A 10,631-nucleotide genomic window follows, 5' to 3' on the forward strand; every position below is an offset into this window, starting at 1 on the left:
TCATTTAAGGAACCACACGACCCTCGATCCTAGGCACGTGTATGCTCGGTTTTCCATTACGTAAACAGGACCAACGGTTAGGTAATCTAGACCACTGGTCTGATGTGTCCCACTGTTGATGGACCATACTCCAAAAATCTCCCAAATAGGGCAATCCAAACCGTCCAAATTTCTGCTTAGAAAATAGATGACAACCATCTGCATCCGAGTGAAAAGAGTCCCAATATCGGTAACCTGGGAGACTTTTGCTGGGAGTTCATCCATGGTATTGGACATAACAGAATAACGGTGCTGATTGCTGAGCCGTGGGCCCCAATTGTCATATCCAAGTGTACTTTGAAATATTAAGATCCGCCCCGTTAATCAGCCACACAGCCTCATTTTCACTACGAAACGCGAAAATAACAATGTTCCAACACTCATGTGGTCCACACGAGAGAAAATATTGAGATGGGACGCATCCCATTTGTTTGTGGGTCCCGCCGTGAATGTACTCAGTATGCTTTTATCTGTATACTTCGTTGGGCCTGCCGTGAATGTACGTGGTTAATCCACACCGTCCATCCATTTTTCCAGCTCATGTAAGTGGTTGAAACCAAATTTGAAGCATATACAAAGCTTAACTTGAACCATACCAGAGTAAACAGTGGTAATAATGATTTCTGCATATTGAAACCTTGCTAGGCCCCACGTTGAAGTTTATTTGCCATCCAAACTCTTAATAAGATAAAGAAAAACATAGATGAAGGGGAAACACAAATACAGGCTTGATTCAAAACTTTAATAGCCTTTGAGAAATTTTCAACTGTAGAAGTCTAATTTACACTTTTTCCTGTTCCATTTGAGTTTTGTATATGCTTTATTTTTGTGTTAAAGCTCCAAAATTATCCGGTAAAATGGACGGAAGGAATGGATAAAATATACAAATCACCGTGAACCTATAGAGTTTACTGAGTTACTCGCTCAGCAATCCGCTTCCTTTAAAAGGCGGCTCCAATCTCTTACACGTGTTCCACCTTGTAGCACGTGCTTGCATGTAGACGGGATCCGTACTCGTCCACTTCAAATCATTTTCAACGTGATGGCCCCACATAATCAAAACGTTTTAGCCGATGATACTGTAAAAGATTCGCCCACGGACAAATCCTAACCGTTGGGTCCACAGACTATGTACAAATAGAGTTGGGCATGGGATGGCTCGGCTCGACAAATTCGGACTCAGTTGATTCATACTTGAATCGATGTGAAATGATTAGACTACTTTCAATCGAAATTCAAATCAAGTCGAGTTTGGGCCATCTGATAACTTCACTTGACTCCAGCCAAAATCCAACTGACAAAACTTTATATATATATATATGAGTAACACTCAAACACAACTAGTTGGACCGTCCAACCAGTTGCGTAATTAATGCTAATAAATTTGTTTTGGGGAAAGTTGTTTTCTATGTGATGCGGAATCCCATGAAACCTCATGTGACAAATTTTCACATTGATCTAAAATTCTGGTGGGTCATAGCAAAGAGAAATGCAAATCAAGGGAGGAAACTGTTTCATTTTTCATGGCCCATCAAAGTTTTAGATCAAAGTAAAACTTGGTCCTTGGGGGTTTCATGAGGTGTTTCTTCACATGAACGGTTTAGATTTTGGATCCACATCACGTATGATGGGTTCTCAAAAAAGTTCGTATGTAGTACGTACAAACTGGTTCGCAGGTGAGCATTTCCGCGCGCGCGGTGATGTAGGAAAAAGTATTTTGCGCTCGACATCACGATAAACTCCCATAAGGTCGAGCTATGTGGGCCCCAGGTGATACGTGTTGACCATTAACACTGTGCATTTGATCGGTCCCTTCTAAATTATGGGATATCCCAAAAATCAGCTGTATACGGAACTCAAGTGGGCTATACCATTTAAAATCATATGCAGACATCGTTAAAACATATAAAAGCACTTGATGGGGCCCACCTGAGTTTTAATGCTGTTAAAACTTGGTCTAAACCCTCATGCAAGTGGGACACACATAATGGATGGGCTAGATTTGCAAACCACATCTCGGTGGGCCCAAAAAATGATTATGAATATTTTAATGGTGCACGGCCCCTCCCCACTTCTTTATGTGGTGTGGCCTACAGAAGTCACGGATTGACTTGATTTTTGAGACCTAGGCCCACGATGGAATGGTGCATCTGACTGATGGGGTAGATGTTCGAAACGCATCACGGTGGGGCCCACACAGTTCGACCTCATGGGACGAAGTCGTGAGGTCGAGCGCATAGTACATTTCCCCACACACACACACACACACACACACACACACACACACACACACACACACATATATATATATATATATATATATATATATCTGAATGTAGTGATGAATGTCCCTTGAGATTGGAATGCTAATAAATTTGTTTTGGGGAAAGTTGTTTTCTAGAGGAAAAGGACTTGATGGCTTGGGTGGGACCCACGATGGAGTTAAGACGAAATCAACACCAACCATCAGATGAGTCGTCCCATAATTATAGGGGCAAAAAATCAAATGCATCTATAAATAAAGTGGACCACACGGGATAAAATAGTGCCCTGGAAATGCTTATCCTCCAAATTGTTTCCCTTCCCATAGTCCACTTGAATTATAGATCAGCGTGATTTCTTGGCTCTAGGTCTAATATGAAATTATACATATAATGAAAGGAGTGGATCTCATGTAAACATCATAGTGGGCCACATCAAAAGATGAAAGGTGTGCGAGAAAGACTCGGATGGCAAGGCGGGGAACACACAGCCAAATGTGTTAATGTGGCAAAGCAACATGGTCCTCACCATGGTGTATATGTTATATCCACACCATCCATCTATTCTATCATGACATTCTTAGGGCATGAGACCAAAACTTAGGGAGATCCAAAGCTAAAGTAGACCACGCCATAGAAAACAGTGAGGATTAAACCCCACCATTGAAAACTTGTTAGGGTGACGGAAGTTCTGGATCACGTTGATATTTTTTTTCCTAATCCAGGTCTGCGTGGCCTTATGAATAAGTTGGATTATGAATAAGTTGGATGTTGGATGGAAAATAAATATTACGGTGGGCCATAGGAAGGTTTTAATGATGGGCGTTCAATGTTCACTATTTCCTGTGGTGGGGCTCACTTGATAGGTGGATCTGTTTAATTTTTGGGACCATCCATTAAAATGATTTGTAAAAACTGATGGACGGCGTGGATATACAACAAATATATCAAAGTGGGTCCCACAGTTAAGGAAGCACTTATTGGTATGTTACCTGAGTAACACCTGATCTACTCCCGCCCATTCTCGGTAATGTACCAATTTTTTCCGAACCAACAAGTGCCTCACTGACTTTAACCTTTCATCTTTTAATGGGGCCACTGTGATATATGTGTGGAATCCACTCCGATAATTATATGTTTAATCTCATGTTGGGCCCACAGAAAAAACTCTAGGCTAATTCGTGCATGAAGTGGGCCATACCAAATGGAAACAATTGAGAAAGGCGTTGACCCTTGATTTTTACAAGGCCCACCCAGTTAGGCCTTGGAAATCCACTCCAACCATTATATGCCATAGAAAAAGTTAGGCTTGATGTCCAAGAAATCATGCCTATACATAATTTAACTAGGACATGCCAAGGAAAACGATTTGGAGGATAAGCTCTTCCCGTATTCTATTTTCAGTCGTGTGGTCCACCTTAACCATGGATGGAGCTTATTTTCAGACCATGGGTCTAGTGTGAGGTGAATCATGTGATGATTAGGGTGGATTTCCCATTAACACCATGGTGGGGCCGATCAAAGTGGGTAAGTTATATTCTTTTTAAAAATAATTTTCTAAATATTTATTAACATTAAATGCCCTAATTGGACCAAAACTCACTGTCCAACTAGTTGTGTGATTCTCTCTCTCTCTCTCTCTCTATATATATATATATCAACTAGTTGGGCGTGCATCTCTCTCTCTCTATATATATATATATAGATAGAGAATATATATATAAGAGAGAGAGAGAGAGAGAGAGAGAGAGAGAGAGAGAGAGAGAGAGAGAGAGAGAGAGAGAGAGATTTCATACCAGATAAGGCAACCATGTCCTTGTGGGCTAAGATACGAGTCTTACATTTAGGCTGTGATTTTTGCCCAAGGATACCTGGTGCGCTAGACTTGATTTGATATTTGTAACTCGGTCGTAGTCAATTTAGATTAGTCCAAGTTAGACCCGACTCGGATCACGTCAGGCATCTTGGACTCAGTACTACGTTAGTTGAGTTTAGGTTGGATATATTTTGAAATCAAGTTGAGTCAAGTTAGCCCTAACTCGTCTAACTCTAAATTATATAGTTAATGAGATTTGTGAATCGGTGAACCTTAACGCCGTACAACTCAACCCGATGTCCAATTCCACGTATAAATCATTTGAACGAAAACGAGCCCATTTAAAAAAAAAAAAAAACCTGTCAGCTGGTAAAGATCGTGTGATCAGCATGGCTTTGGCACCTTGGTCCATCAACGGTGGGACCCACGGGTGGGATGGTCCATTCTTTGAAATCAGATGGTTGGTGATCACAACTTGGGGTGGTATAGAGGGTTACCGTACCCTCATGAGATGATTTAAAATAAAAAAATAAAAGCATGAGCGAATAGATGATGTTTCGCAAGCGTGTGTGGAATCACGTGTTTGGTTGCCAGCTCAGCACTTTCACATGCTTAGAATGAAAGCCAGTCAAAGTACATGAGTACCTTGAAACGTTTTCTTTCAGTGATTATTTTATTCGGGTATATGCTTCAGTACTCTCAAGTGCTATAAGTTATGGTGCTCCTAGTTGCATTGGTCCACTAGGACAGTCCAAAAAATCGATCTGAACCGTTCATCAATTCTAGGAAACGTTTAATAGGATATTACTTAAAAACTAAGATGATCCAATGATCCAATCCATCCTTGATTTGGCATTATTTTCCGTGGCCATCCAAGCCATAAATGAGATGGTTGCAATTGTCTAAGAAAAATAATTCTCTGGAACTATGAGCCATCCATAGTGGGCCCCAAAAAATATACGGATCAAAATTTTGCTTGGATCTATTTTGTGTAGTCGATCTTGACCGTCCATATTAAAGATCATTGAGTAAATGGTTAATATTCTTCAGATGGATGAGATATTTTCTTGGTAGTCCATTGAATATGTGATGGACCTAATGAACGGTGTAGATAAATGGATTGAATAGTCTTCATATTCCCATGCAGCTGATGCTAAGAGACCATAAGAGCATTTTACCTTCTTCTTTAAATTAATGGAAAAAATGTTTCCTAATTCCACGCGCGCATGTGCAAGCCCTGCTTATTCTCACGCAAACACACGTGTCAATAAGGAAAAGTGTGTGAAATTGCATCTTTCACTCTTGTTGGAAATAACGCACTCTTCTACTTCAAAATCAGGCAGTTTACACAATGTACAAAGTGGACCAATGGTTGAAACATTTTCTAGCCGTCCACTTATTTCATCTGCTGTGGCCCACCTAATTTGGTAAATATCTTGATTATTATGCCAGAAGATCCAAATATCATGGACCACCCGATAGAAAGATATGATCAATCACAGATGTTCTACATAGGCTGCCATCATGCGAGAGGGCCAGGCTTCCACACGCATGCGGAATTAACATACCGTTGTAAATAAAACTTCGGAAGGGTGTGGAATCTCTACTTTCATGATTTTCCCATATTTTTTGCGTCTTTTTGTAGAGCTTTAGATGTGATTTTTGAAAGGTACTTGAGCCAAAGGAAGGGAAAGGCTGTGCGCGCATGATGCTCATCCAATTTCTTCACACTCGGTACGCACATATCTTCAACCGTCAAATGATGCCCAGCGGGAATCTAAGCGCACATTTCAAAATAAGCATTTGAAAATTCATATTTTGAATTTTCAATGCTAGATAAATTCCCATCAACTTGCATCTAATGGCTCGAGATAATGTGAGCATGGACTCTCGGTGCTCACTATCACCATCTGCATTGTAGCTGCCCCATCAAAGATGTATATAATTAATAAATAATATATTTTTTAAATTTAAATTATTTACTAAAACTAAACATATTAGGTAAACATAAATGATAGAAGAAGCCCACATAGATGGAAATCGGTCCATGCGTGGGCTCTGTGGGGCCAGTGATGATGTATGGGTTTTATCCACACCTTTCATCATTTTTTCCGGATCTTTTTAGAGTACGGTCTCGAGAGAGGCAGACCTAAGGCTCAAGTAAACCACACCACAAGAAGTAACAACGATATAATGACTACGGCCTCACAAGGCTGACCATGATATTTATTTGCCATCCAACTTGCTCATAAGGTTAAATATACCTTGATTAAAAACTTATGTGGACTTTACAAAAGTTTTTAATGGTGCGTATTCAATCATTATTGTGTGGTCCACTTAAGCCTTGTATTTGCATTAAATTTTTTTTTTTTAATCTCATACTCTAAAATGATTAAAAAAGAAGAAGAATAAACTGCATGGATAAAACTCATATATCACAGTAGTTCCCAAAAAGCCTCCACTTGCATCGATTCCATCCAAGCAGGGCGGGATGCAACCTTTCAAATAATAAGGATCAATGGAATAAGTGTGTGAATGCATTGAGTCACAAATATACAGGTGGACCACTATTTTAAAAATAAATAGATGACTTAAAATTAAAGTACCGAAATTACATGTGGTAGTTTAGAATTGTTATGAACTAAGCGATTGGTGAACATTTATTTCATAGTTAAAATGAAAAATAAATTGTCATATTTTACAGCATAGGATTGTTCAAGTAATTTAATTTTGCAGTTGTGACCTGCCTACCATGACCATTGATCACTCGATGGAATTGCAATAAGAAAAATGGACGGTCTCAAGGAAGTTTGATGGTATAGGTTTGAGACACACATGATCCATTTGATAACCCCATTTTTCATACATGGCATATTCAAAATGCACCTACCTAATCAATGGGTAGGATGTCTAATACATGGGTTGTATGCAAAAAAATACAATACATGTTCGCTTCCTTGAGTTGTTGAGATGTGGAGCCACATCTGGATGACCGCTCGACCGGTTGAGTGGCCCGCTCGACTAGTCGTGGACTGACTCGATTCGTTTTCCAGCGAGTTGGGATTTTGAATTTTCGAGGTGCTCGACCAGTCGTGGGATATGCTCGACCGGTCGAAGGTGCCGCTCGACCGATCGAAGACTCCGCATGACCAATCGAGCTTACGTAGATTTAAGTCCGGATTTGATACGGACTATAAAAATTTGAGTCGGTTTTCGCAGAGGTGCGAAAGGGGAGTTACCTAAACTAAAAACAGGTGTCCCTAGGGCTTTTCTAGTGTATGTGAAATAATTCTAAGGTGTGGACAAAGGGTTTTCTTTGTACTTCCAAGGGAAAGGTTAGTATGTTACCTTGTAATCTTCGTTTTTCTTCATAGTAGAAGTTTACATCTGTAGTTTTTTACCCTTGTTGGGGTTTTTCTATGTATATCTTGTCTTATGGTTTGTTTTGAATGCTTTGATTCTATTTCTAGTCTATATTTCTTCTTGTTTATCATTTGTGGGTGAGACCGGAGATTGGATCTCAGTTCACTGCGTTGTTGGCGTGCTGTGCGACAACTGGTATTAAAGCTATTGGTTTTAGTTCTATTGGGAGCAATGACGAAAGAAGGAAAAATTAGAATTGAGAAGTTTGATAGTTCAAACTTTGCCTTCTGGAAGATGGAGATGGATGATTATCTGTATCAGAAGGACCCCTATATTCCTCTAAGAGGAAAAAAGAAGAAACCAGAAAAGATGACAGATGATGAATGATTTTTATTGGATCGGAAGGCTTTAAGAACTATCTGACTCTCTTTGTCTAAGAGTGTCGCCTTCAATATATTTAAGATGAAAATTACAAAAAAAATTAATGGAAGCCCTAGCCACCATATCTGAAAAGCCCCCGGCGTCCAACAATGTTCATCTTATGAAATAGTTATTCAACATGAAGATGTCAGATGGTGGGAGTGTGGCTGAACATTTAAACGAGTTCAATACAGTTACAAGCCAGTTGGAATCCGTTGGCATTATTTTTGAGGATGAGGTCAAGGTGTTATTGATCTTATCCAGTTTGCCAGACAGTTGAGATAGTTTGGTGATTGCTGTGAGCAATTCTTTAGGGTTGACAAAGCTAAAATTTGATGATGTGACCGGTCTAATTCTCAGCGAAGAATCTAGAAGAAAGACCTCAGGAGTTTCAGGGGATTCAGAGAATGCTCTAAACGTTGAAGGAAGAGGAAGATCGCTGAATAAATGAGGCAATAAACACGGACGTTTTAAGTCGATGAAGAAGTTCAAGGGACCGAAAGACAAAGATGGGTGTTGCCATTGTGGCAAGAAGGGGTACATCAAACGTGCTTGTAAGGTGCTTAAGAAATAAGAAGGAAGCTCTCAAGGTGGGAAGGATTCAGTGAATCTATCTGAGGAGAGTGACACAGAGGCGTTGATCTTGTCTCTTGATACGAGGAATGAGTCTTGGGTCATAGACTCGGGTGCTTCGTTTCATGCCACTTCATGTAAGGAAGTTCTGTGTAATTATATATCAGGTGACTTCGGGAGAGTCTACTTGGGTGATGATGAGCTGTGCAGTATCGTTGGAAAATGAGATGTTCATATAAATCAGAAAGACGGAACGACTTTGGAATTAAAGGATGTCAGACATGTACCGAGTTTGAAGCGGAACTTGATCTCAGTGGGGCAGTTGGCCGATACCGGTTATGTGACGACATTCACCAGTGATTCTTGGAAGATCACAAAAGGTGCCTTGGTGATATCTCGAGGTAAGAAGGAATGTACTTTGTACGTGACTTTAGGATCGTATAGTTTACTCACAGTCGCATTAACTGGAGTAAATGGGCGGTTATGACATCAGAGGTTGGGACATATGAGTGAGAAGGGGATGAAAGTGCTATTGTCAAAAGGAAAACTACCAGGGCTAAAGTCTATTGACTTGGAATTCTGCGAGGACTGCTTGTATGACAAGTAGAAGAGAGTAAGTCTCAAGAAGACAAGACGCGCTTCAAAGACGCATCTGTTGGAGCTTGTACACATTGATGTGTGGGGACCGACAGACTGACACATGTATCATCTCTTGGTGGTTCACGTTATTTTGTTTCGTTTATTGATGATGATAGTAGAAAACTGTGGGTCTATTTCTTAAAGCATAAATCTGATGTATTTGATGTATTTAAGAAATGAAAAGTTATAATAAAAAATAAGACAGGTAAAATAGTAAAATGTCTCATATCTGATAATGGGGGAGAGTACTGTGATAAGAAATTTGAGGAGTATTGTGCAACAAATGGAATCAAATATCAGAAAACGATTCTAGGGACACCGCAGCAGAATGGTGTGGCTTAGCACATTAACATGACCATCCCTGAGCACGTTAGGAGCATGAGGTTACATGCAGGGTTGCTCAAGACCTTTTGGGCAGATGTTGTGAATACTACCACATATCTCATCAATAGAAGTCCCTCAACACCATTGGATGGTGGGCTACTAGAAGAAACGTGGACTGGGTAAGAAGTAAACTTTGCATATCTCAGAGTGTTCGGTTGCACTTCATATGTTCACATTGATGCAGAGTACAGAAATAAGCTGGATGCGAAGTCCAAGAGGTGCACGTTTATAGGCTACGGGCAGCATGATTTTGGTTATAGGTTTTGGGATGCAGAAAATAAGAAAATCATCAGAAGCAAGGGCATAGTCTTCAATAAAAAAGTGATGCATAAGGACAGTGTGCAGGAAAATAAGGCCGAGGAGAAAGAATTCATAGAGTTGAAAGAGTTACCGGACACGGGTGTTACAGCGCCATAGGATGATCATGCACAGGAGCATTATGAGGCAGAGCCGCATACACCGGTTGTGAGGAGGTCTACTCGGGAGAGGAGACCCACGATGAACCAGATAATGGTGAACCAGAGTGTTTTGAAGAGGCATTACAGTCGGATACATGGGTTAAGTGGGAGCAGACCATAGATGATGAGATGAACTCTCTTGAGTCTAATTGTACATGGGAGCTAGTCACTCCACCCAAGGGTAAGAAAACTCTTTATAACAAGTGAGTTTATAAACTGAAAGAAGAACACGATGGTTCGAAATAGTATAAGGCTAGACTGGTTGTGAAAGAGTTTTAATAAAAGGCAGGTATCAATTTCACTAAAATATTTTCATCGGTAGTGAAAATGTTTACGATTCGTATGATCTTGAGTATAGTGGCTATAGAGGACTTATATCTAAAACAGCTAGATGTTAAGACAACCTTTCTTCATTGGGACCTTGAAGAAGAGAAATATATGCATCAACCGACATGATACATGACACCAGGAAAGGAGAACAAGGTATGCAGATTGAAGAAGAGTCTATATGGCTTGAAGAAGGCCTCGAGGCAGTGGTACAAGAAGCTCGACAGTTTCATGTCAGGAAACAGTTTTAGGAGATGTCAATGAAACCATTGTTGCTATTTAAAGAAGTTTGATACGTCGTACATCATCCTTTTTCTATACGTTGATGATATGCTTGTGACCGGTTCAAGC

Source organism: Magnolia sinica, chromosome 8 (genome assembly GCF_029962835.1).
Source record: "Magnolia sinica isolate HGM2019 chromosome 8, MsV1, whole genome shotgun sequence".
NCBI lineage: Eukaryota > Viridiplantae > Streptophyta > Magnoliopsida > Magnoliales > Magnoliaceae > Magnolia > Magnolia sinica.